The 25,035-nt window shown below is 37.5% G+C and overlaps 1 protein-coding gene, 1 long non-coding RNA gene and 1 pseudogene across 2 annotated transcripts in view; 2 read left to right on the forward strand and 1 right to left on the reverse strand.

Moving 5' to 3' along the window:
• Positions 1 to 18,080, forward strand: part of LOC141408991 (uncharacterized) — a 31,906-nt gene extending 13,826 nt beyond the window's left edge. Inside the window, exon 3 of the long non-coding RNA XR_012426972.1 lies at positions 8,716 to 18,080. This is a non-coding gene — a long non-coding RNA (uncharacterized lncRNA). The remainder of the gene's footprint in view (positions 1 to 8,715) is intronic.
• The window catches only part of LOC123569763 (uncharacterized), a 145,889-nt gene that overhangs the window by 115,509 nt on the left and 5,345 nt on the right, over positions 1 to 25,035 (reverse strand). The gene's annotated exons all lie outside the window — the stretch shown is intronic.
• LOC141409002 (large ribosomal subunit protein eL18-like) lies at positions 3,380 to 7,019 on the forward strand (annotated as a pseudogene).

Raw genomic sequence — 25,035 nt, forward strand, 5'->3', positions numbered from 1 at the left:
ATTTTTTTTTTCTTTTTTTTGAGACAGAGTCTTGCTCTGTCATAAGGCTGGAGTGCAGTGGCGCTATCTCGGCTCATTGCAACCTCTGCCTCCTGGGTTCAAGCGATTCTCCTGCCTCAGCCTCCCGAGTAGCTGGGACTACAGGTGCGTGACACCATGCCCAGCTAATTTTTGTATTTTTAGTAGAGACGGGGTTTCACCATGTTGGCCAGGCTGGTCTTGATCTCTTGACCTCATGATTCACCCGCCTCGGCTTCCCAAAATGCTGGGATTACAGGCGTGAGCCACCACGCCTGGCCCAGGTGTAATAATTTTGTTCTTCATGCCTGGTCCCATTTCAGAAGATTGGTGATTACATTGAAGGATAGTAGCAAAATTGGAACTAAAGTCTGGGTTTCTTAACTCCTAGTTGAGGGTCTTTCCAATTACACCAAAAGGGAAAGAGTTACATATAACAAGAGGTAAGACATAAGTTATCTACCTGACTCCACAAAACCACTTTAAGCCATCCTAAGAGTGGTCTCTTTTTTTCCCTCCCTCTCTCCTTCCCTTCAGCTTTCCTTTCTTCTTCCTACGTTTTTTTTTTGGGTAACTCCAAAGCACCCCAGTTCTCAGAATTAAAAGGTTAAAAATATTTTAGTACTCTCCAAGATACAAAGTAGACTACTAGAGTTTTTTGTTGTTGTTGTTGTTGTTTCTCAAGCTTGGGACATAAAGCTCAGAGCTCAGAACAGTAGAATTTTAGAAAGGAATAGATAGGATACATGAAAGAGGCTGCTGGAATATGAAAAAACTGGAGTAAAAATAAGCAAATCAATACTTCTGAAATGAAGCCTTCATTGGTAGAAAAAAAATGTAGGTCACAAAAATGAGTGAGCAGAGGTTCTTGATTTCTAATTATTGAAGATTCCTATCTAGTGGTATTCTAATATGTTTACCAAATTATGAGTTGCATTACTTTTTAAAAACCTAAAACCTAGTCAAGAGTTACAGAGTGTCCCTGGTTTATTCGTGTGGTAAGTTTTCAGTTCCAGTTATTAGGCAAAACAAAAATTGCTATAATTTACAATGTAAAATAAGTGATTGGTAGAATAAAACAAAAGGGATTCATATAGCTTTTGTACTGTTTTCTTGAAAAAGGCATATTTGGCCATAAAAGCTAATACATACTTTAGGAATGGAAATGATTTCACCTGATTTTTTCAAGTAAGATTTGTTCAAGAATAATGAACTTACGTTGTCAGTTATGGGTTCAAGCATTAATTTACTTTGGACTGCTTATATTCAACAGTATGCTGTCTACGTAAAGAGTTACATGGAATTAAATTTTAGCATTGGAATCTATTTGAGATAGCATTATCTTTTATATTCAAATGAAAAATTATGGGGCTCTAGAATTAAGTGTTACTAAGTTGATATAGATAGAATAACAGTTGTATTACAAGGAAAAAAGCAAAGATAATATTGTATAGGGTTTGAATCATACACTCTCACTAGAGATGTTTTTTTTAAAATTGTGATTGTTTGTTGATTCATTCAAAACCGTTTGAAAATTTTGAGGGAGCCAGAAAAGGGGACAATATTTGGATGTATAATTTAGATGTATAGTTTGCTTGCTTATCAGGGAATGGTTAAGTTCCTTTTTTCTGTATATTTTAATTGGTGAAATTAAGAGTTTTTATTCTTCTAGATTACTTTGTAAAATAACATGGCATTTTATAGATCTATGAGATAACTGAGGCTCATACATGTTGAGTTTTAATGTGTGGAGGAGTCTGATGTGCATCCAAGTCTGTCTGCCCCTAATGTCTCTGTTTTAACCACTATCCTCAGAATGAAATACATTCATATAGTAGAGACCAGTTCTTAAACAAAAGTCATCTTTACTCACAAAATTAATCTGTGAAGTACCCACTGTTCTCAGTTTCTGTCCCTCTCACTTTTTCTTTCTAGTGCTTTGCAGTTTTTAATGAAAGTGATTTTTTTTCTGAAATTATTATTTTCATGTTTTTTATTAGAGGATTAAATTTGTTGCTAAGATCATTTAGTTAAGTCTTTTGCAGTCTTTTAAGATTAGACTTAATCTTAAGTCTAAACTTAAAGATTGCCTTGAAGTATATTATTTAGCTGTATTGCATTATTCTTCCTTATGTAATGAGCTATAGACTGAGCACTCCTTGACAAATCACAAGAATAAGACCCAAAGAATCAAACTTTTCCAAGTAACTTAACTGCATCCCAGGACAAAACTCAGGAACATTTAGAGGAACAGAAGAATATCCAGCAGCCAACAGATAAAATTCACAGTGCCTTTCCAGGCACGCAAGGAAGCCAGAAAAATGATCCACAATGATAAGAATAATCAATCATCTGAAAGTGACCTTAAGCAGAGAAAGATGTTAGAACTAGTAAAGACAGTGAACATTATTATAACTATATTCTATATTTTCAGAAAGTAGAGACATGAAAGACATTTTTAAAAACTCAGTGTGGTTCTAGGGATGAAAACTACAATATCTGAGATCTGCTAATGATATTTGTAGCAGATTAGACATGGCAGAAGAAAAGTTTAGTGAACTTGAAGGATATAGCAAAAGAAACTATTCAGAAATGAAAGAGAGAAAAAAGAATGACAAAAGCATCAGTGAGCTATGGGACAAACTTCCAGAATCCTTATGTAAACATAATCAAAGGCATCAAAGGAGAGGAGAAAAGCAGATACAAAAGGGATATTTGAAAAAATAATGGCCAAAATTTTCAAATTGGACAAAAACTATTAACTCACAGATCCAAGAACTCAACAAGAAGAAAACTACACTAAAGAATGTCATAATCAAATTATTCAAAGCCAGTGATAAAAAATATTGAAAGCAGCCACATGTTATAGAGTAACAAAGATAAAGCTGACAGCAGATTTCTCATTGGAAACATTGCAAGTGAAGAGATAGTAGAACATAAAGTACTGAAAGAAAAAAATGTTAACCTAGGATTTGATACTCAGCAAAATATCATTCAAAAAACAAAGGCAAAAATAAAGATGTTTTCAGACATACGAAAACAAATGATTTTTTACCATCAGGTAGACTGAAGGTAGACTGTGGTAGGTTGAAGATGTATACTGCCTTAAGGCAACCAGTAGAATAACAAAACAGTTATAGCTAATAAGTCAACAAAGGAGATAAGATAGAATCCAAAAAAAAAAGGTGGAAAAAGGAACAAATAAGTGGTGAAACTAATAGAAAAATGGCAAGGCAATAGACTGTAATCGTATCAGCAATCACATTAAATGTATATTATCTAAATATCCCACTTAAAAGGCAAAGATTGTCAGATAAAAAGCAAGACTGCTTTTGGACCTGGATGAACAGGAAGCACCATCATGGAAGTCGTCTCCTGCCACAACAACGACTGAAAGGTTCAACACCAGGAGCCCAAGAGCCAGGACATCTACTGAAGGCTGTTGGTTAACCTGTATATGTTTCTGGCCAGAAGAAACTCTACCTTCAACCAAGTTGTGGTGAAGAGTGCACACAACTGAAGGTGTGTGCACTGCATGTGAGCAGTTGGGCCTGCAGCCAGATCGCCAAGGCTGGGGACAAGATCCTCACCTTCAACCAGCTGGCCCTGGACACCCTCAAAGGCTGTGGCACCATCCTGCTCTCTGGTCCTTACAAGGGCCAAGAGGTGTACTGGCATTTTGGCAAGGCCCTGGGAACCCAGCACAGCCACACTAAGCCCTGTGACCACTCCAAGTTCAAGCACATCAGAGGCTGATGGGCCAGCCAAGGCTATAAAAACTAAACCTGGATCCTCTACTCTTATTAAAAAGACTTTGGCCTGGGCGCAGTGGCTCATGCCTGTAATCCCAGCACTTTGGGAGGCCAAGGTGGGCAGATCACTTGAGCCTAGGAGTTCAAGACCAGTCTGGGCAACAAGTGAAACTCCATCTCTATAAAAAAAATTCAAAAAAAAAATTAGTTGTGAGTGGTGGTACATGCCTGTAGTGCCAGCTACTTGGGAGGCTGAGGCAGGAGGATCGCTTGAGCCCAGGAAGTCAAGGCTGCAGTGAGCCATGATCGTACCACTGCACTCCACCCTGGGTGACAGAGGGAGACCCTGTCTTGAAACAAAAAATTTTGGATGCTGGGGGGAAAATAAAAAACAAGATCCAACTACATAATGTCAATAAGAAACACATTTTAGGCTGGGTGCGATGGCTCACGCCTTTAATCCCAGCACTTTGGGAGGTCAAGGCAGTTAGATCACCTGAGGTCAGGAGTTCAAGACCAGCCTGGTCAACATGGCGAAATCTTGTCTCTACTAAAAACACAAAAATTAGCCAGGCATGGTGGCGGGTGCCTGTAATCCCAGCTACTTGGGAGGCTGAGGCAGGAGAATTGAATGAATGCAGCAGGCAGAGGTTGCAGAGAGCAGAGATCACGCCACTGCACTCCAGCCTGGGAGACAGAAAAAAAAAAAAAAAAGACATTTTACATACAAAGACATAATAACATTAAGAGTAAAAGGATGACCAGGCACAGTGGCTCATGCCTGTAATCACAGCACATTGGGAGGTTGAGGCAGGAGGATCACTTGAGCCCATGAGTCTGAGACCTGCACAAAAAATTAGCCAAGTGTGGTGGTGCATGCCTGTAGTCCCAGCTACTCGGAGGCTGAGGTGGGAGGATAGCTTGAACCCAGGAGGTCAAGGCTGTAGGGAGTGGTGATCATGCCACTGTACTCCAGGCTGGACAACAAAGTGAAACTCAATCTCAAAAACAACAACAACAACAAAAAAAGTGAAAGGATGAAAAAAGATATACTGATGCTGGCATTAGTCAAAAGAAAACTGGTGTGGCTATATTAACATGAAATAAGTAGATTTCAAAGCAAATAATATTACCAGGAATAAAGAAGGCCAATAATAAAAGGGCTAGTTAATCAGAAGGATACAATAATCCTACATAGTTTTGTCTCAAATAATAAAGCTTCAAAATATGTAAATCAAAAACTGACAGAAGTGCAAGGAGAAAGAAACCATAGTTACAGTCAGATTTCAATACCCCTCTTTAAATGATTGCTAAAAGAAGTAGAAACTTAAAAAGATATAGTAAACTCAAGCAACACTGTAACCAAACTAACAGTACAGGTTGAGTATTTCCCTAATCTGAAATACAAAATGCTCCAAAATCCAAAATTTTTTGAGCACCAACATGACCCAATTATCTTGGGTCCTATTCCCAGGATATCTTATTATGTATATACAAATATTCAGAAAATCCAAAAAACTTTGAAATCTGAAACATTTCTGGTCCCAAGCATTTTGGATAAGGGATACTCAACCTGTAATAGAGTATATATTCTCTTTAAAGTATACATGAAACATTTACCCAAATAGATCATGTTCTAGGCCAGAGGTTAGCAAACTATGGCCCTGAGGCCAAATGTAGTCTGTTTTTGTATAGTCCATGAACTAAAAATGGTTTTTACATTTTGAAAGATTTCTTTAAAAAGGAAGAAAATATGTGACAAAGATCATATGTGGCCCACAGAGTTTAAAATATTTACTGTCTGACCCTTTATAGAAGTTTACCAGCCCTTGTTTTAGGCAATAAAACATGTCTCAGTAAATTTTAAAGGATTCAAATCATGCAGAGTATGTCTTCTGACTACAGTAGAATTAAAATTAGAAATCAATAACAGAAAGCTGTCTGGAAAATCCCCAAATGTTTGGAAACAAAATAACATGCTACTAAATAACCTTCTAATAACCCATTGATTAAAATAGGAGCACAGTGAAATTAGAAGGCATTTCGAGCTGAATGAAAATAAAAACAAAGCATATCAAATTTTGTGGCATGCCACTAAAGCAGTATGTAGGAAGACATTTATAAGCAAAATGCTTCTATTAGAAAATATTAAAGATCTCAAGTCAGTGAGCTTCCACCTTAAGAAATTAGAAAAGAAGAACAAATTAAACACAAAGAAACAAAAGAAAAGAAATAATAAAGATCAAAGTAGAAATAAATGAAATAGAAAACAAAGTCCATTGAGAATATTAATGAAACCAAACCCTGGTTCTTTGAGATAAATAAAATTGATAAACTTTTGCCAGGCTGCTCAGGGGGAAAAAAAAGAGAAGACCCATATTACCAATATCAGGAATGAGAGGTGAAATATGACAAATTCTACAGATACTTAAAGGATAACAAAGGAATATTATGAAAAACCTTAAGCAAATAAAACTCAACAACTTAAGATGAAATGGTCAAATTCCTTGAAAGATGTAACTACCAAAGCTTACTCAAAAAGAAATAGAGCTGGGTGCAGTGGCTCACGCCTGTAATCCCAGCATTTTGGGAGTTTGAGGTGGGCAGATCACTTAAGTCCAGGAGTTTGAGACCAGCCTGGGCAATGTGAAGAAACCCCATCTCTACTAAAAATACAAAAAAATTAGCTGGGTGTGGTGGCGCATGACTGTAGTCCCAGCTACTTGCAGGGCTAAGGTGGGAGGAACACTTGAGCTCGCAAGATTGAGCCCTGATTATGCCACTGCATTCCAGCCTGGGTGAAAGATTGAGACCTTGTGTAAAAAAAAAAAAAAAAAAAAAAAATAGATAACCTCCAAAGCTATATATCTATTTTTTTTTAAATTAAATTAATAGTTAAAAATATTCTCGGCCGGGCGCGGTGGCTCAAGCCTGTAATCCCAGCACTTTGGGAGGCCGAGACGGGCGGATCACGAGGTCAGGAGATCGAGACCATCCTGGCTAACACGGTGAAACCCTGTCTCTACTAAAAAATACAAAAAAACTAGCCGGGCGCGGTGGCGGGCGCCTGTAGTCCCAACTACTCGGGAGGCTGAGGCAGGAGAATGGCGTGAACCCGGGAGGCGGAGCTTGCAGTGAGCTGAGATCCGGCCCCTGCACTCCAGCCTGGGCGGCAGAACGAGACTCCGTCTCAAAAAAAAAAAAAAAAAATATTCTCACAAAACACTGGTAGATTCTTCCAAACACTTAGTGATAACACTGTGTATACCAGTTACACACAAATCTTCCAGAAAACTGAAGAGGAAGGAATACTTGCCAGTTTATTTTTTGGGGCCAGCATTACCCTGATACCTAAACCACACAAAGCCATTAAAAGAAAAGAAAACTATAGCCCAGTTTCCCTCTTGAACGTGGATGCAATAATTCTAAACTAAACAAGTAAAATCTAACAAAATATAAGAAAGTATTACTGGATGAGGTTTATCCCAAAAATATGTCATTGCTTTAAATTTAAAAATTAATCATTGTAAGTTACTATATTAAGCTAAAAAAGAAAATCTGATCATCTCAATAGACACACACACAAAATCTGACAAAATCCCGTATTTGTTCCTGATTTAAAAACAAACGAACAAACAAAAACACTAACCTTTTAGCAAACTAGGAATAGAAGGATACTTTCTCAACCAAAGACATCTATAAAAATCCTACAGATAGCCTTATGCGTAACGATGAAAAACTGCATGCTTTCATTTTCCTCCTAAGATAAAGAATAATACAAAGATATTTTCTTTGCTCTGACCACTTTCATTCAACATCAGAGGTTCTGACCAGGGAAAAGGCAAGAAAAAGAAATAAACCACATTCAAGTTAGAAAGGAAGAAATACAACTGATGATAGCCATCATTCCTAAGAGTTCCCCCTGCCTCTTTATAATCCTTGCCTCCTCTTACCTCTCCCTAGGAAACCACTGGCCTGTTTTCTGTCACTATAGACCAGTTTGCATTTTCTAGAACTGATATATGTGGAATCATACAGTATGTTACTCAATTTTTTTTTGTCAGAAATTGATAACTTATCTTACAATCAAAGTTCATATGTAAACATTTGATCTTCATTCCATTCCCTCATTAGTCCATAGAGAGTCAATCAATTTTTCTTTCTTTTATTTATTTATTTTAATGAAACAGGGTCTTGCTGTGTTACCCAGGCTGGAGTGCAGGCTTACTTCAACCTCTAACTCCTGGGCTCAGGTGATCCTCCTGCCTAAGCCTCCAGAGTAGCTGGGACTACAGGGGTGTGCCACCATGCCTGGCTAACTTTTTAAAATTTTTTTGTATTGATGGGGCCTTGCCATGTTGCCCAGGCTGGTCTTGAACTCCCGGGCTCAAGACCTCCCAAAGTGCTGGGATTACAGGCGTGAGCCACTGCGCCTGGACTCAATTTCTGTATGATGATGACTTTCACATGTACATCAGCAGGCCAGATAGCTTATCAAGAAAGCTTGTCCTCTGTCTTCTAGTAATATCCCACTTAGATCTGACATTAAGTTTATTTTTTTCAAGGTATTTCTTCCAAATTTCTTGGCTACTATTGGTGATAACACAAGTTTTTGGACCTTTAAGTTTAGAATCTTAGGTTCATTTCCTTATTTTATTTCTTCCCTATAAATGATCACTAAACATGTTACTTCTTATAGTTACTTCTTTGTAAGGCACTGCAGATATGTTTCTTTTCATTTTAAAAATTGCCCATTTAATTCAAGCTATTAAATCTCAAGCTTGTACTATATAGCCTCATCATGCCATACCCATGTCCCCACTAGCCTATATAAAACATAAAATACTTTGCATCAAACTCTCTGTAGAGAAGTGTTGCTGGGCGAATAAGAAAAACCTGATTGACTGGAAAAAGCAAATGTAAATGTAATCTCCTTTCTTTTCAGTTATTCTACCAGAAAGCAATAAAGAACAGAACCTTCAGGAATTGAGTCACAATGCAGACAAATATCATATGGGAGATTATTGCAAGGAAGAGATTGATGATAGTATTTTCTACTAGCCATTGGGAAGATAAAAGGAGACAGAAGATTGAAGTCTTTTCCAGCCATTCTTTCCCTTTTTGCTTTCAAACTCCTCAACGGGGAACCTTCATATGTGCAGTATTTATATTGGATCACACTGATGATTATAAAGGTTCCTAGGAGGCTAGAAGCCAACCAACAGAGAAGGGAAAGCAGTCTGTTCTGAACATAGGGACATAAGTTCATTCATGCCATGTATCTTTTCAGCATGTTTCTCCCACTTAGAAACATCTAGCATGTAAGGCCTTTTAATATTAATATAAGCCCAATACCAGCTCTTTCCCTTTGTATTTCATCTCTTTCTGCTCTCCTATTTGTATTTTGTGTTCCTATCAAAGTGTCATATCTGGGAGATGACCTGCCTGTTCCTGTTCTATAACAGTTTTGTTTGCTGCTATGCCTCTAGAACAGTGCCTGGCACACAGTAAGCACTCAATAAACCTTTGCTGAATGAATGAATGGTTATCTTTTCTCTGGCAATCCAAATTCACTACTCCTTAAAAATTCTATGTAAGATTTGCTGGCTGGGCACAGTGGCTCACGCCTGTAATCCCAGCACTTTGGGAGACCGAGGCAGGTGGATCACCTGAGGTCAGGAGTTTGAGACCAGCTTGGCCAACATGGCAAAACCCCGTCTCTACTAAAAGTACAAAAATTAGCCAGGCGTGGTGGCGGGCACCTGTAATCCCAGCTACTTGGAAGGCTGAGGCAGGAGAATCACTTGAGCCTGGGGAGTGGAGGTTGCGGTGAGCCGAGATCATGCCACTTCATTCCAGCCTGGGCAAAGCAAAACTCGGTCTCCAAAAAAAACAAAAAAACAAAAAAACATTTGCCTATTCCAGCAAACTTCTACCCAATATCAATCTAGAGTTAAATAACTTCATTTCCCACATCTCTTTAGCAATTACGTGTAGTTTGCACTTCATTAACATACCCTTATTTATGTTACTTCTCACATACACCCATATCTCTTCTGTATTTTAAATCAAAAGATAATGCCTTAAATGTTGTATATATATTGTATGTGCCACTCAACAGTGCCTCATATGCTGCAAAAAAAAAAAAAAGTAAACAATAAGAGTACCTTTTTGTCTTTAAGCCATATTTTCTGGGTCAGTGTGGTCTTTCAAGGGAGTTTAGATAGTCAGGCTCTATTTTTTGTTACTTCACTCCTATAGTATGTGACTTTGTAAATTGTTCCTTCAGTGTTCAGTTTAAGTACAAACTAAGAAGTGAAACAGTTTCCTAAAGAAAAACATTTTAAAGTTAACAGAGACACCTATGTGTAACATTTCTCCAGAAATATTTGAAGTAATGTAAAACTTCTGGACTGGTCAGTTTAAATATTTTCTTGGAATTTCTATAGAAACTTATGTGGAATTATGTTATATTGGAAATATTAAATGAACTATAAGAAGACTCCTACTTCTTCACAGAGAACAAACAGGGATATCCTGGATTTTCACAGTATTTAAGCCACTCCTTAATTGTCTCATGAAGGAATTAAGGTAGTGGAACACATTCAAGGAATTGCTCAGGTATCAAAATAAGACTATACAAAGTGTAACAGTTTTTTCTGTAGTAGATTTTCAAATAGTTAAATTAAAAGACTCTGGCCTCTTTTATTTATCTATCTTTACTGTATTCTGGCAGTAATAAAGCAATTTCTAATGATGCCAAATTAACAGCAGTTTCTTTGGCCCTTTCCTTTCCCTCCATGAAAGTTACAATATTAGGTTATTTCACAGGTTTCCTCCATGCCCCCCATACCCAAACTAAAACTGTGTTAGGCTGTCAAAGAAAACGAATCAGGTAAGATTACCATTTACCTTTATGCAGTCATTCTAAGTACACATAAAATCAGACATTAACATGAAAATATAGGGGGAAGAGAAACATCAAACCATAGAACTGAGTTTTAGTTTTACTGACATTTATATGGCATACTTCCTGTTTTTGATTTCAGAAGTGCAACCATGCAGTGCTTCTATGAAAAACTGAATAGTTGAGTACAGTTTGAGGATTATGACAACTTATCCAAAGGAAACAAACAGACCTAACTTACTGCTGTTTTCATTTGTGGAATTGCTATCTTTGTTGTAAAAAGCTGAGTATTTTTCAAACATCATTTAATAATAGGGTAGCCCCTAAAACAAGCAAGGAACTGTAAGTCTGAGTTCTGAATTTGACTAGTAATGGAATAAGAAAACCAAGCCAAACTGCATTTAAATATGTATGTAAAGGTAATGCTTGTAAAAATTTGGGTTTTCCTCATTTTGAGATTTCAGTTGCTAGTTGACTATTGGTATGCATTAACAATTCTGCCTAAAGGAGGTAAAGGATAGAGGTTAATTCTTAAATAAAAGTCCCTTTGTTTCACTATTAACTTTTTCTATTTGAAGCATAATTGTGTCAGCTAGTTTATTTTTTGGTAACCACTTAGGAATTTGGGACGGAGGGGGGCACTCAAGTAAGCAAAGACAGCCAGCTAGACATCAAAATCCATGTTCTTACTTCATGGCCATACAGATAAATTTCATTTCCTAGCCTCCCTTGCAGTTAAGATGTGGGCATATGACTAAGCTCTAGCTAGTGGGATGAGAATGGAAGTCAACTACTTTTAAGCTCTTTAAGTCAACTAAAGAAATCAACAACTTTAAGCTCCTGTCCCTAAAAAACACTCCCAACAGACTGACCCCTCCAAGGAAACCTTGGAAGTTAGCTCCTAAATGCTTAGGTACAGAAAGACCTTGGAAACTAGTAAACAAGTAGTAAACTTGTTTAGCAAGAACAGCTTTGAGCCACTATATATTTTTGGGATGATCTATTATGGCAATTAGCCTACCCTCATTAATTTGATATATAAAACATATATGCAATGTCCCTATGATACACAACTCCACTGGTCACCATTTACATGGTAATGTATGCAAACGGGATTTTTCTGAAGCACAACTGAGGGTACAGCTATGCATACATATGAATATAGGTAAATGTTCCTCCTAGGAGTGGTAAAATGCTGTGGCTTTGCCAACTAACTCCAACTTCTCATGGGTTTTATTGTGGATGAATATCGATTTGTGTAAAGGAACTTCCCTTTTGTGTCTGTGGTAATAGATAAAGGTGAAATGGATCTTCCAACAAGAATCTTGAGGGGAAAATATATACTTAGGATCAAAATAAGATCTCTTTCTTGGGTTTGTCCAATAGCGATGGCTACACATTAGTCCTATAACCTTTTATGTACCGGCAGGCAGTAGGCCATACTAGTATTAGAAGCCCCTTCCTTTCTCCAAAAAAAAAAAAAAAAAAAAAGTACACTGCTTTGAGCGGTAAAGATATTTCACATACCTGCGCTTCATGTTCCTCATCTGTAAAATGGGAGTTGGATTATATCCCTTAAAAACTTTCCTTTTTTCACTAAATATTCTCCCATCTATGACTACAATGTCCAGAGCTACTGGTAGATTTTTTTTTTTTTTTTGAGACGCAGCCTCGCGCTGTCGCCCAGGCTGGAGTGCAGTGGCGCGATCTCGGCTCACTGCAAGCTCCGCCTCCTGGGTTCCCGCCATTCTCCTGCCTCAGCTTCCCGAGTAGTTGGGACTACAAGTGCCCATCACCACGCCTGGCTAATTTTTTTCGCATTTGTAGTAGAGACGGGGTTTCACTGTGTTAGCCAGGATGGTCTCCTGACCTCGTGATCTGCCCGCCTCGGCCTCCCAAAGTGCTGGAATTACAGGGGTGAGCCACCGCACCCGGCCGATTTTTTTGTTTGTTTGAGTCTCCCTCTGTAGCCAGGCTGGAGTGCAGTGGTGCAATCTCGGCTCATTGCAAGCTCCACCTCCTGAGCTCAAGCGATTCTACTGCCCGTCTCCCTAGTAGCAGAGACTACAGGCGTGCACCACCACGCCTAGCTTTTTAAAAATTTTTTTTTGTATTTTTAGTAGAGATGGGGTTTTACCATGTTGGTCAGGATGGTCTAAATCTCTTGACCTCGTGATCTGCCCGCCTTGGCCTCCCAAAGTGCTGGGATTACAGGCATGAGCTACTGCACCTGGCCAAAATATTTTTTATTTCTTTTCTTTTTTTTTTTTTGAGACAGAGTTTCGCTCTTGTTGCCCAGGCTGGAGTGCAATGGCACGATCTCGGCTCACCACAACCTCTGCCTCCTGGGTTCAAGCGATTCTCCTGCCTCAGCCTCACGGGTAGCTGGGATTACAGGCGCCCCCCTCCCCCACCCACCACTGGCTAATTTTGTATTTTTAGTAGAGACGGAGTTTCTCAATGCTGGTCAGGCTGGTCTCAAACTCCTGACCTCAGGTGATCCGCCCATCTCATTCTCCCAAAGTGCTGGGATTACAGGTGTGAACCACTGCGACCGGCCTATTTGAAATAATTCTTAACATGAGCATTTCTTTAGATTTCAAGTTGACATTATAGAGGCCCAAGTGCTTCACAGAAACTTGAAATTATTTTTTTAAAATGTTTAACTCTCACCAAGGCACAACAGAGGTTATACTCTTCTCCCAAACAAGCTATTAAATTGAAAAGATTTTTAACTCACTCGAAGTTTTTGAGAGTAATTTTATTTATTATTATTTATTCATTTTTTTGAGATGAAGTCTTGCTCTGTCGCCCAGGCTGGAATGCAGAGGTGTGATCGGCTCACTGCAGCCTTGACTTTTGGGCTCAAGCTATCCTCCTGCCTCAGCCTCCTGAGTAGTAAGGGCTACATGTGTGTGCCACAGTGCCCGGCTAGTTAATTTTAAAGCACTGTGTCACTTCTCTGATTTCTATACTTTACTCCATGAGTGGAGAAATAATATCAAAGCTAATACAGAATGTGATAGTTATTGAAATAATACTATTAAAAGTCAAAAACTAGACAGCAGATTTTATAGTTTTTCAGTGAATTTACCAGTTAAAAACCTTAAATTTTACTTTTCCTAATTGTATGTTTATACTGTAATGTTTCAATGTAATAACAATTCATATAATAGCACATTCAGGATCATGGCAAAATCAGCTAAGTCATAGTTAACACACACTCCCTGTCTCCCTACTTATGTAGTGCTAAGTCATATTTTCAGTATAGCTAACAGAAATGATTTTTTGTCTGTCTGCTGGTGGAGTTTTAATCTCCTGGATTTCAACTTTGGTTAAAGCTAAAATATACACTATCCAGACTTTATACAAGCATGAATTGGCTTTAATTCACATTCTTTTGCTGCAGGAGAGCTGCAGAAATATGGACCTCACTCAGGGATGATAACTGTTTTAGAAAGGAGAAAGGACAAGCTGTATAACATTGTCCAGAGTGGAGTTTTCATGTTGAGAGAAAGCCATGTATAGGCTGGAGTACATGAGAAGAAGGAATAACAACTTCCCCCCGCCCACACACACACAAAGGAACAAGACAGAAGAGAGAGCCAACAATAGTATTTTGACTATTAGTTGACGAGTATGGATTCTAAAAATATCTTTACATAATTGCAGAAATTGAGGAATAATCTAAATGTTTAAAAATGAGGAGACTGATAAATTTTGGTGTATCTATATGTTGGAATGCTATGCAGATGTTAAAAACCGGTTTTCAAAACTATTCAGTAACATGAAAAAACGGTCATTATAGACTACTGAGTGACAAAAATAAGATATACAACTGTAGTAATTAGCAACTATATATTTTAAATACAGGAAGGAAACATGAGTGTTAACATTGGTTATTCTCTGGCTGGTGGAATTACAGATGACAATACTTTTGTGGTTTCCAACATTTCTCTAGTTAACACATTCTGTTTACAATTTTAAAACATTACTTTCAAAGAAAAAATGTGATATATGTAAATATGGTTATATAAAATCTGTATACATATGTATTTTATTTATGTATATCAAAACCAGACCAAAAATATTGAGTTTGACAGTTTTCAAAGTGACACTGTAACAGAATACTTTTCTTGACCCTCATTTTATGTTGAGCTCCTTATGGCAGTGAAAGGACTAGAGAGAGGCATGTACTTTCAGAGTTTCTGAAATGACATGTATAGTATAAAAAAGCATAGAAGCATTCTTCAATTTTCACATCTTGAATTTTAATACAACCTGTTTTGTACATACTAAATGAATGTCTTAGTTTTCCAAGCTACAGAATTGGTGGCCAGTTAGCACTTAGTAATAATATTTTTCAAAGAATAATAAATGAAAATATAGTTGGCCAGGTGTGGTGGCTCACACCTGTAATCTCAGCACTTTGGGAAACCAACACAGGCAGATCGCTTGGGTCCAGGAGTTCTTGACCAGCCTGGGGCACACGGTGAAACCCCGGCTCTCCAAAAAAAAAAAAAAAAAAAAAAAAAACACCACCACAAAAAATGAGCAGGGCATGGTGGCACGCGCCTGTAATCCAAGCTACTCAGGAGGCTGAGATGGGAGGATCACTTGAGCCTGGGAGGCGGAGGTTGCAGTGAACTGAGATCCTGCCACATCACTCCAGCCTGGGCGACAGAGTGAGATACCATTTCAAAAAAAAAAAAAAAAGTTGGATATACTACAGATCCAAACTATTTGGAGGAATAATTGATTTTCTGGGCAAAACTAAGAAATAGAAGTTATTCATACTATTGGCTACAAATTTGCAAATATTTTGGATTCTACTCCCTCCCAAATCAGAACTCTTAATCCTGCAGTTTTAATGCATTTTTCTGGGTATTTAATTTTGTGATGCTTTTCTGGGAGAGACCTAAACTCAGACTTTAAAATTAGTTTTTTGTTTTTTGTTTTTGTTTTTTTTTACATTTTTCTAATTATTTCTGTCAATGAAACTGTGGCATATTACAAAATTTCAAGATAAATAATTTTCTGTCATATGTTTCATAGGTCAAGTCAAAAAAGGGTTCTGCAGCTAAAATAAGGTTTAAGGGGGAAAGTGGCAAGCGGCACATTCAGTTTATGAGCACAGACTTGGGGAATCAGATAGATGTAGGTTCAAATTCGTATATACTGGGGGTAGGAAAGATACATAAACAGTGAATTTTAAAGTTTGAAGGGATTTTAGAGATCATTTAATCAAAATCCATTATTTTGCAAAGGAAACTTAACACCTGGAAAATTAAATATCTCACCTAAAGTTTCAATCCCAGCATTGCTACTTGTGTTATCTAGGTTTGCTTACTTCCCAAATTCAGCACTCTCTACTTTCTACTACAATATGCTATGTTTGAGGTTGGAGCAGACCAGATTATAGAAAGTACTGAAAATTAGACCAAAGAGTTTGAACTTACTTTAAATCTGTCTTTTTTTTTTTTTTTTTTTTTTTTTTTTTTTTTTTAATTTGGAGGAGTAGGCCGGGCGCGGTGGCTCAAGCCTGTAATCCCAGCACTTTGGGAGGCCGAGTCAGGCGGATCACGAGGTCAGGAGATCGAGACCATCCTGGCTAACACGGTGAAACCCCGTCTCTACTGAAAAATACAAAAAACTAGCCGGGTGTGGTGGTGGGGGCCTATAGTCTCAGCTACTCGGGAGGCTGAGGCAGGAGAATGGCGTAAACCCGGGAGGCGGAGCTTGCAGTGAGCTGAGATCCCGCCACTGCACTCCAGCCTGGGCAACAGAGCAAGACTCCGTCTCAAAAAAAAAAAAAAAAAAAAAAAAAGAAAATTCAAGGAGTAGTACTGGGCACAATGGAATGATAATGATCAGAGTCAGAAAAGATGTATAGAGATCCTATGTTTCCTAAAAATTCTGTGTCATACTCAGTACAACTTTAAACATTCTTAGGGGAGAACCCAACTCATTTCTTTGTCTCACTTAAATAATACTGAGTAATGGAGCTGACTAGATTACAGTTGATAACTATTTTATTTTTTCATTTGCTTTTGTCATTTTATTCTATGAATTAGTGGTGTACATATGAGATTAAACTGATGCTGAGTTGGGAGGCAACCCTGTCTGGTTTTGAAGAGCAGACTTTTCCTTAAAAGTTAAAATATTAAGAATAAAATCAAAACAAAAACCTTGGGTCTAAATTTGAATATGACTCTCAACTTTAAAAGGTAGTCCACATAAATTTTTCTCCTTAGATTTATTTTTGATATTAAAATATACAGAGAATTAAAAGTGAAATTTAATTTTTACAGCAAAAATTTTACCAGATAATGAAGCTTAAAAATGCTGACCTTTTAGCTCATTTCTAGGAATTCTAGTTTAGGAAAACAGATTTATGTATAAAAAAGCTCATGGCAATATTATTTGTAAGTAAAGAAAATAAATAACCACTTAGGGAAGTAGTAATCCATACAAGGAACATTATGCAGACACTGAAACTTTTGAGGAGTTTTCAATTTATGATACATTTGAGGAAACATTTATGATACATTGTCACATAAAAAGGCAGTGTACACAAGCAGTTGAAACCTCATCAGCTTAAACAACTGCCTGGAAATATGTCAACTCTCAACAGTTGCCTCTAAATAAAGGACCTATTGGTTATTTTTTCCTGGTGTCCTTTAAAATATTTTTTTTCTTTATTTTAACCTATTTTCACACTTTCTTCACTTACCATGTACTACTTCTATAATCAGATACGTGTTTATATACTGTTTTCCGTATCATCACGAATATAAATATATGTGTGTATGTTTATGTGTGTGTACAAACATTGTTGACCAAGAGAAAAGTTGGTATTACTTAAATCCAAATAATGAAAATTCCAAAAAACACATACATATCCTATCACTTATAAAATTATAATGGTTTAATACAATGTACTAAGTATTCTGACATAGCAGGCTTTCAGTATGTTAGTTGATGATGAAGGTAATTTGAGAAAGGATACCTCAATTAATTTACCAAGTTCCTTGAGTCTGTCAGCAACCCTCCCACCAAGAATTTAATAATATAATATGACATTAAAAAGTTGGTTTGTGTGGTGCATTTTTGCAAACTATTATTTTGCATTTCTTTTCTTTTTTTTTTTTTTTGAGACGGAGTCGCATTCTATCGCCCAGGCTGGAGTGCAGTGCCGCAATCTCGGCTCACTGCAACCTCTGCCTCTGGGGTTCAAGTGACTCTTCTGCTTCAGCCTTCCAAGTAGCTGGGATTACAGTCACATGCCACCACACCTGCCTAATTTTTTTTGTATTTTTAGTAGAGATGGGGTTTCGCTATGTTGCCCAGGCTGGTCTCGAACTCCTGGCCTCAAGTGACCCTCCTGCCTTGGTCTCCCAAAATGTTGGGATTACAGGCATGAGCCACTGTACCCGGCCTTAAATGCTAATTTTTGACACACAAAAAAGAAAAATTTGTGCTTACTTTGTTCATTTTGATCAGCTGTGTGAGGTTCAGGTAAGATTTTACGATCAGTAAAAAAGGTTTCTTGTGGAAGTAACTGGAAATAAGATTTACCTTGTATGGTCATTATAAGTTTTAAAGCTCATGTATGTAAAGTACCTAGCATAGTGCCTGGCTCACAGGCACTCAGTAAATAGTGGCTATTGTAATATATAATATTAATATGACTCCTTTTGTTATATTTCTATACATAGGGTGATCTGAAAAAAATATGAAGTGTAGTACCCCATTTAAAAACATGATTCTAGGGCTGGATGCAGTGGCTCATGCCTATAATCCCAGTACTTTGAGAGGCCGAGGTGGGAGGATCACTTGAGCCCAGGAGGTCAAGGCTGCAAGGAAGTGCGATTGTGCCACTGCACTCCTGCCTGGGCAACAGAGTGAGACCTTGTCTCATAAATAGATAGTTAAATAAATAAATAAATAAAAACACATTTCTAGACTTCCAGAAAAAATGGGGAGTGAAAACAGGCCACAGAATCTCTCTGCACATATACTTTACAAAAAGTATACAACAGTATATTTTGTATACTGGAAAAACAACAGTAAGAACTCCTTTAAAAGAACTCTTTTAACAGTAAGAACTCCTTTAAAAGCATTACTAGAATCAGCTAGAAAAAGCAAATGTCCACAACCTAAGGCAACAGAGGCCAAAAGAATGCAATTATTTCAAAATAAATTTGGAACAGCAAGAAATGAAATAAGACATAGCTGGAAGTCAAATTCTCACCAAGAGGGAAGACTGGCAGTCCCAGAACATTCCCCTAATGAATTCATTCTTTTCTTCTCCAAAATGATTACGTCCCATCTCTTTTCTCCTAAATCTCCCACATCTCCATGCTCCTCACTTCAAATCTTGTTTCATTGATAAATAGAAGTTGTCACAAGAGAAACTTATCTTCCCACATAGAATCTACCAATATGCTTTTATCTGTACTCAAATATACTTTCTTCCTGTTATAAAGATCAACTATCCTTGCTCTTATCTAAGGCAAACCCCTCTACTGTGTCCTAGGTCTCATCTTCTCTTGCATATTCATCAAACATTTTGTTCCTGTTATTATCCCCTCCGTATCCTGCATTCTCAGTTTCTCCCTCATCACCCTACAGTCCATATCCACATCTGCTTAGAAAGGGAATAGGAGGCCCTTTATATCAAAGTTCTTCAAAGACTCGATAATTGCAATCTCCACTTCCTTACCTTACATTATCTCTTGAATTCGTTCCAGTTTGGATTATTGTCTCCACAGCACCAGTTAAAGTGCTCTTGTTGAGATTACCAACTACCTTCTTGCCAGATCATTTTCCTCTTCTCAAATGTTTGGGAGTCCCAGGCATATTCCTCATACCCACCATCAACATTCATTTCCCTCCAAGGTCATGTCTTCAATCTCTTGGTGTTAAATACTGTCTACCATCATAGGACTCCTAACACTTATATTCTACCCCTGATACCTCTGTTGAGCTCTGGACTCACATACAACTGCTTGTCCAGCAACTCCACTCAGATGTCTAAAGAGAACCTCAAAGCTAGCATATTTAAAACAAATCTCTTGATTTTCTTCTCCTCCACATTTTACTTCTCCCTACATCTTCCCCCATGTCAATATATGGCATCATTTCTAGTTGCTATGGGCAAAAATGTAGAAATTGTCCTTAATTCCTCTTTGTCCCAGTTATTAAGCTGTTGTCTTTCACCAATAAACCTTTCCATACACACTGCTTTGTGACGCTGGGACTGGGACTCTGCAAACTTTATTTCTGCTTTGCCAGCTGAATTCCTGCTATGTTTCATCAATACAGAGTAGTAGGGAAAAACTAGAAGTCAAGAAGAGGGGAAAATAACTTGCTCTCCCTCATAGGCCTTCTGTACCTGTCAGTGTTGCCCCAGCTATGGGCCTTCACCCTGACAATGGTAGTTAGCTCAAAACTGCAACTATGTTTGGCTCTCCTACACCAGTCCCAACAGACCCTCTCAGGGGTACCAGCAGCTGATGGGCAGCACTTCCTTCTATGAGGTCAGGGTTCCAGCTCTGCCAAGTCCCTCCTCCTAGCTCCTGGGTTCTAGGAACTTGAGGTCTTTCTGTGTTTACCCAGTACCAGGGGCAGTAGCTGCTTCCCCAAGTTACTCTGTTATCTCAGTGCTCTCTTTTTGCTTTTTTCAGTCCTGTAACACCCATTTAACCAATCTCTTATACTCAGTGATTACTCTTGAAATACTTAGCAGCAGCCAGAGTGGTTCTTCTATAGCATAAACCATCTGCCGGCTCCTCATCACACTTAGAACAAAAATCAAATTATTTCCTAGGGTGTATAGCTCCTTTGGTGATCTGGCTGGCCTATCCATTTCTCTAGTCTCATCTCCCACCCACTTCCTGTTACTCGTTTGGCTCTAATCACTCTTGAGCACACTGCTTTCCCACCTCAGGGCCTTTGTATGTGCTCTTCTCGTTTCTGGACTGCCCAGGTCTTTGCCTAGCTCACTGCCTCACTTCACTCAGGCCTATTCTCAAATGCCCTCTTAGAGAGGTCTGCTCTAACTACTCTATCTGAAATGCACAATCCTCTCCGTACCCACACCCCACCCGCCCCAATTCCTTACCTCCATTTATTTTTCTTATCACTACAAGTTTATTTCTTCCTCTTCCATCTTCAACTGAAATGTGATCTTCATACAGGCAGGGATGTGATCATATTTACCACTGGTGCCTGACATATATAGTAGGTACTCAAATTCTAGTTAATAAATGAATTTAAGAAATTCTAGAAATTAATATATTGTAATGAATGTAGTAGAAAAATAGACGGAAGAAGGCCGGGCGCGGTGGCTCAAGTCTGTAATCCCAGCACTTTGGGAGGCCGAGACGGGCGGATCACGAGGTCAGGAGATCGAGACCATCCTGGCTGACACGGTGAAACCCTGTCTCTACTAAAAAATACAAAACACTAGCCGGGCGAGGTGGCGGGCGCCTGTAGTCCCAGCTACTCGGGAGGCTGAGGCAGGAGAATGGCGTGAACCCGGGAGGCGGAGCTTGCAGTGAGCTGAGATCCGGCCACTGCACTCCAGCCTGGGCGGCAGAGCGAGACTCCGTCTCAAAAAAAAAGAAAAAAAAAAGAAAAATAGACGGAAGAAATTGCAAAGAAGATAATGTGGAAGTAAGACAAAGCTGACATAATATAAGCTGATCCATCCCCTGCATATATAATGCAACAAATGAATCAGAAAAGGCAATTAAAGATGTAATAGAGGAGAATTTCCACAAAATAAACAAGTCTGCAGAATAAAATGTTCAATGTAAAATGGACATATATTCAACATTGAGGTATATGCTCATAAAGAGTGAAGAAAAAACTTTTCAAATCTCTTGGCAGAAAACTAAATCACTTACAAGAGGGAGGAAATCAAGCTGGCCTTACACTTCCTCTAAGCAATATTCGAAGCCAGGAAACAAAGGAAAAATGTCTGCACAGTTTTAAGGCAAAGCCAGCATGACCCAAAACTATTATATCTAAATAATAAGTGCCATTCAGGAATTAACAAAAAAAGGCAAATATAGCATCTATGAGTCTATCTAGGGGAAAAAAAACTTCTTAGTAAAGAGCAGATGACTAAGTGATGAATCAAAATTAATAAGTAAGATATACAGAACCACAGCATGTTGTAAGCTCTGGATTTTTAAGTACAGATCAAGATGAAATAACTAAAGAAATGAAAGTTACAAAACAAACATTAAAACTTGACTTTGTAAAAACAATAACATAACCAATAAAAATATATTTTTCATAGCAGAGTCTGCTGGCATTTCTGAATTTGAAACATACGGATTAAAAAGTCTCTAAAGCCTTAATTTTTAAAATCTTGGGTATTTTAGGAACTAAGCTTTCTGGTGACAAATAAACATTTTCAAAAGTTCAGCAGTTCCTTCCATTTCTCTTCCACCAAATTAGAATAATTTTAAATTTAATACTTTTCAATTTAAAAGTACTGTGATGTTCTCGGCCGGGCGTGGTGGTTCACGCCTGTAATCCCAGCACTTTGGGAGGCCGAGGCAGGCGGATCACGACGTCAGGAGATCGAGACCATCCTGGCTAACACAGTGAAACCCCGTCTCTACTAAAAATACAAAAAAAAAAAAAAAAAAATTAGCTGGGCGTGGTGGCAGGCACCTGTAGTCCCAGCTACTCTGGAGGCTGAGGCAGGAGAATGGCATGACCCTGGGAGGCGGAGCTTGCAGTGAGCCGACATTGCACCACTGCACTCCAGCCTGGGCGACAGAGCGAGACTCCATCTCAAAAAAAAAAAAAAAAAAAAGATACTGTAATGTTCTCATCTTAAATAAAATGATCTTATTCATAGAAATGCATAGAAATATATACTAAAATGATATTCATTTATATTGATGGTAAAAGCTAGCATCTGAGATTTAAAAACTTTCCTGTAACTTTCTGTATTGTTTGAATTATTTATAAATGAGCATGTATTTTTATAAAATCAATAGCCATTATCCATAAAATAGTATCATATACAGCAATGTGAATATACTTATCACTACTGAACTGTACCCTTAAAAATGGTGACGATGGTAAATTTTATATTTACCATTTATAACTTTTGCCACAATTAAAAGTAATAAATTTTAAAAATACTATTGTAAAATAGCTAATGTACAATAGCTTTACAGATGAATTTACAGATTCTACCAACATTTGCCTGAAAACTTTTCCACCAAAATGTGAAACCTCAAATTATACCTTTGCATAATACTCTATATTTGCCTATACATTATTTTAGTAAGCAGATTATTCACTGGTAGATACTGTTATAACTATGCAAAATGAAAAGTTACTTATGAAAAGTAACTAATAGGTTATGTTACTTTATTAAATATCCTTGTGCTATAAAGTTGTAAATATATGTCATTTGATTTAAATATTTAGAAGAAAATCTTTTAGCTTTAATGATTTTTTTTCCTAATTGTTAAAATAATATGTGCTCATTTTAGAAAATATACAAAGGTAAAAGTGACCATAATCACAGAATACATTTTGGTGTACTTTTTGCATCCTTTTCCTATGCATTTTACAAATGCATTATACATGTATTTTTAAATAAATGAGAAATGTTTTATAACCTAAAAACCTTAAGTGTATATTAAATATTAATATTTCTGTGTCATTAAGTAGTTTTAAGAGATACATATTTTGTTAGATTGATATACCATGGTTTATTAAACCACTGTCTCACTGTTGAATATTCAGACTGTTTCCTCTGTATAGATACTCTAGTGAATATGCATAAATCTTTGATTTCATATCTGATTATCTCCTTTAGATTGGTTCCTGTTAGTGGAACTACTGTGTCAAAGAGCTGGACATTTTTAAGACCCCAGAAAGGTAATACAGCAATAGATAAGACTGAATTTTTTTTTTTTTTATGAGACCAAGTGTGCTCTGTCACCCAGGCTGCAGTGCAGTGGCATGATCTTGGCTCACTGCAACCTCCACCTCCCAGGTTCAAGTGATTCTCCTGCCTCAGCCTCCCGAGTAGCTGGGATTACAGGCACACGCCATCCTGCACGGCCAATTTTTATATATTTTTTAGTAGAGATGGAGTTTCACCATGTTGGCCAGGCTGGTCTCGAACTCCTGACCTCATAATCCGCCTGCCTCGGCCTCTCAAAGTGCTGAGATTACAGGCATTTAAGCCATCTAGCCCAGCCAAGACTGAAAGTTTTATTGCATTCTTAGTGGCACTGGTTATTAGCACTTATTTTCAATCTTTGTTAATCTGACGGGGGAGGGGTCTGTTTCTGTAATTTAATTAGGTAAAGTTGAATTTTTACTCACATATTCATAGGAATAACGTTACTACCTTAAGCACATGTAATTCTTTGTCTTTTACTTAAGAAGATTGCATTTACTTCTTAATGTATTTGTAGACAGAGCATTATTACTATTAGCTCATACATTCTTTTTTAAGACCCTAAGCTATGTGATCCTGGTATCCTATTTTCTGTATTGAATTTATTTCTCGATGTGCCAGTTTCACTATAGCACTTTCCAAAATGCTACTAAATGCTTAGTTTATAAGGTTTTAAAAATTTTTTGAAATAATTTCCTCAACCCTGCTTTCATTCAAAATGTCTGGAGACAGACTGGCCCTCTTCCAATTTTCTTTCGTGTTATCATTACTGTGAAGTCATTCTATAGATAGGAGAGCATTCTGGCATACAGAAAAACAGCATCTGTGAAACTATATGGCACAGTTTGGTTGGGGTTGTTGCTCCTTCAGAACCGCATTATGTAATTTTAGTGTTTACTTAAGCTCCTTTGGGCTGCCTCCATGGTAGCTATGAGCTCACAGAGAAGTAAGTACAGTTTGGATCTGATAGCAAAGTCTATCAGTTTATCCTGAATGCTGCATCCCTTTTTTTTTTTTAATCATTACTGTACGAGAAACTTTAAATACAAAGGTATAGTTTCATTTTATTTTTTAAAAAAGCTACTTCAAACATCATTAAGTAATACACCAAAAAATAAAGGGCTCATAAATATACATTTGCTTCTTATCTGGATGTACTTATTTAAAAACCTGTATTCTACAGTATGAACTTACAATGTGATTTTGACTCATCATAAATATAAATATGCAAAATTAGAGGGATTAGCCTTTAGGAAAGTACAAATTATCAAAATGGCCTAAGCACTATATCTAAGTAACAGAGGAAGCACATTTAGTATTTCTTTAAAAAAAAAAAAAAAAAACCACCAAAGAGGTATAAGTTACTATCAGCTTAGGGAGAATTTTACAAGATACTAGGTTATAAGAAAAGA

This window comes from Macaca fascicularis, chromosome 17 (assembly GCF_037993035.2).
Source record: "Macaca fascicularis isolate 582-1 chromosome 17, T2T-MFA8v1.1".
Classification (NCBI taxonomy): domain Eukaryota; kingdom Metazoa; phylum Chordata; class Mammalia; order Primates; family Cercopithecidae; genus Macaca; species Macaca fascicularis.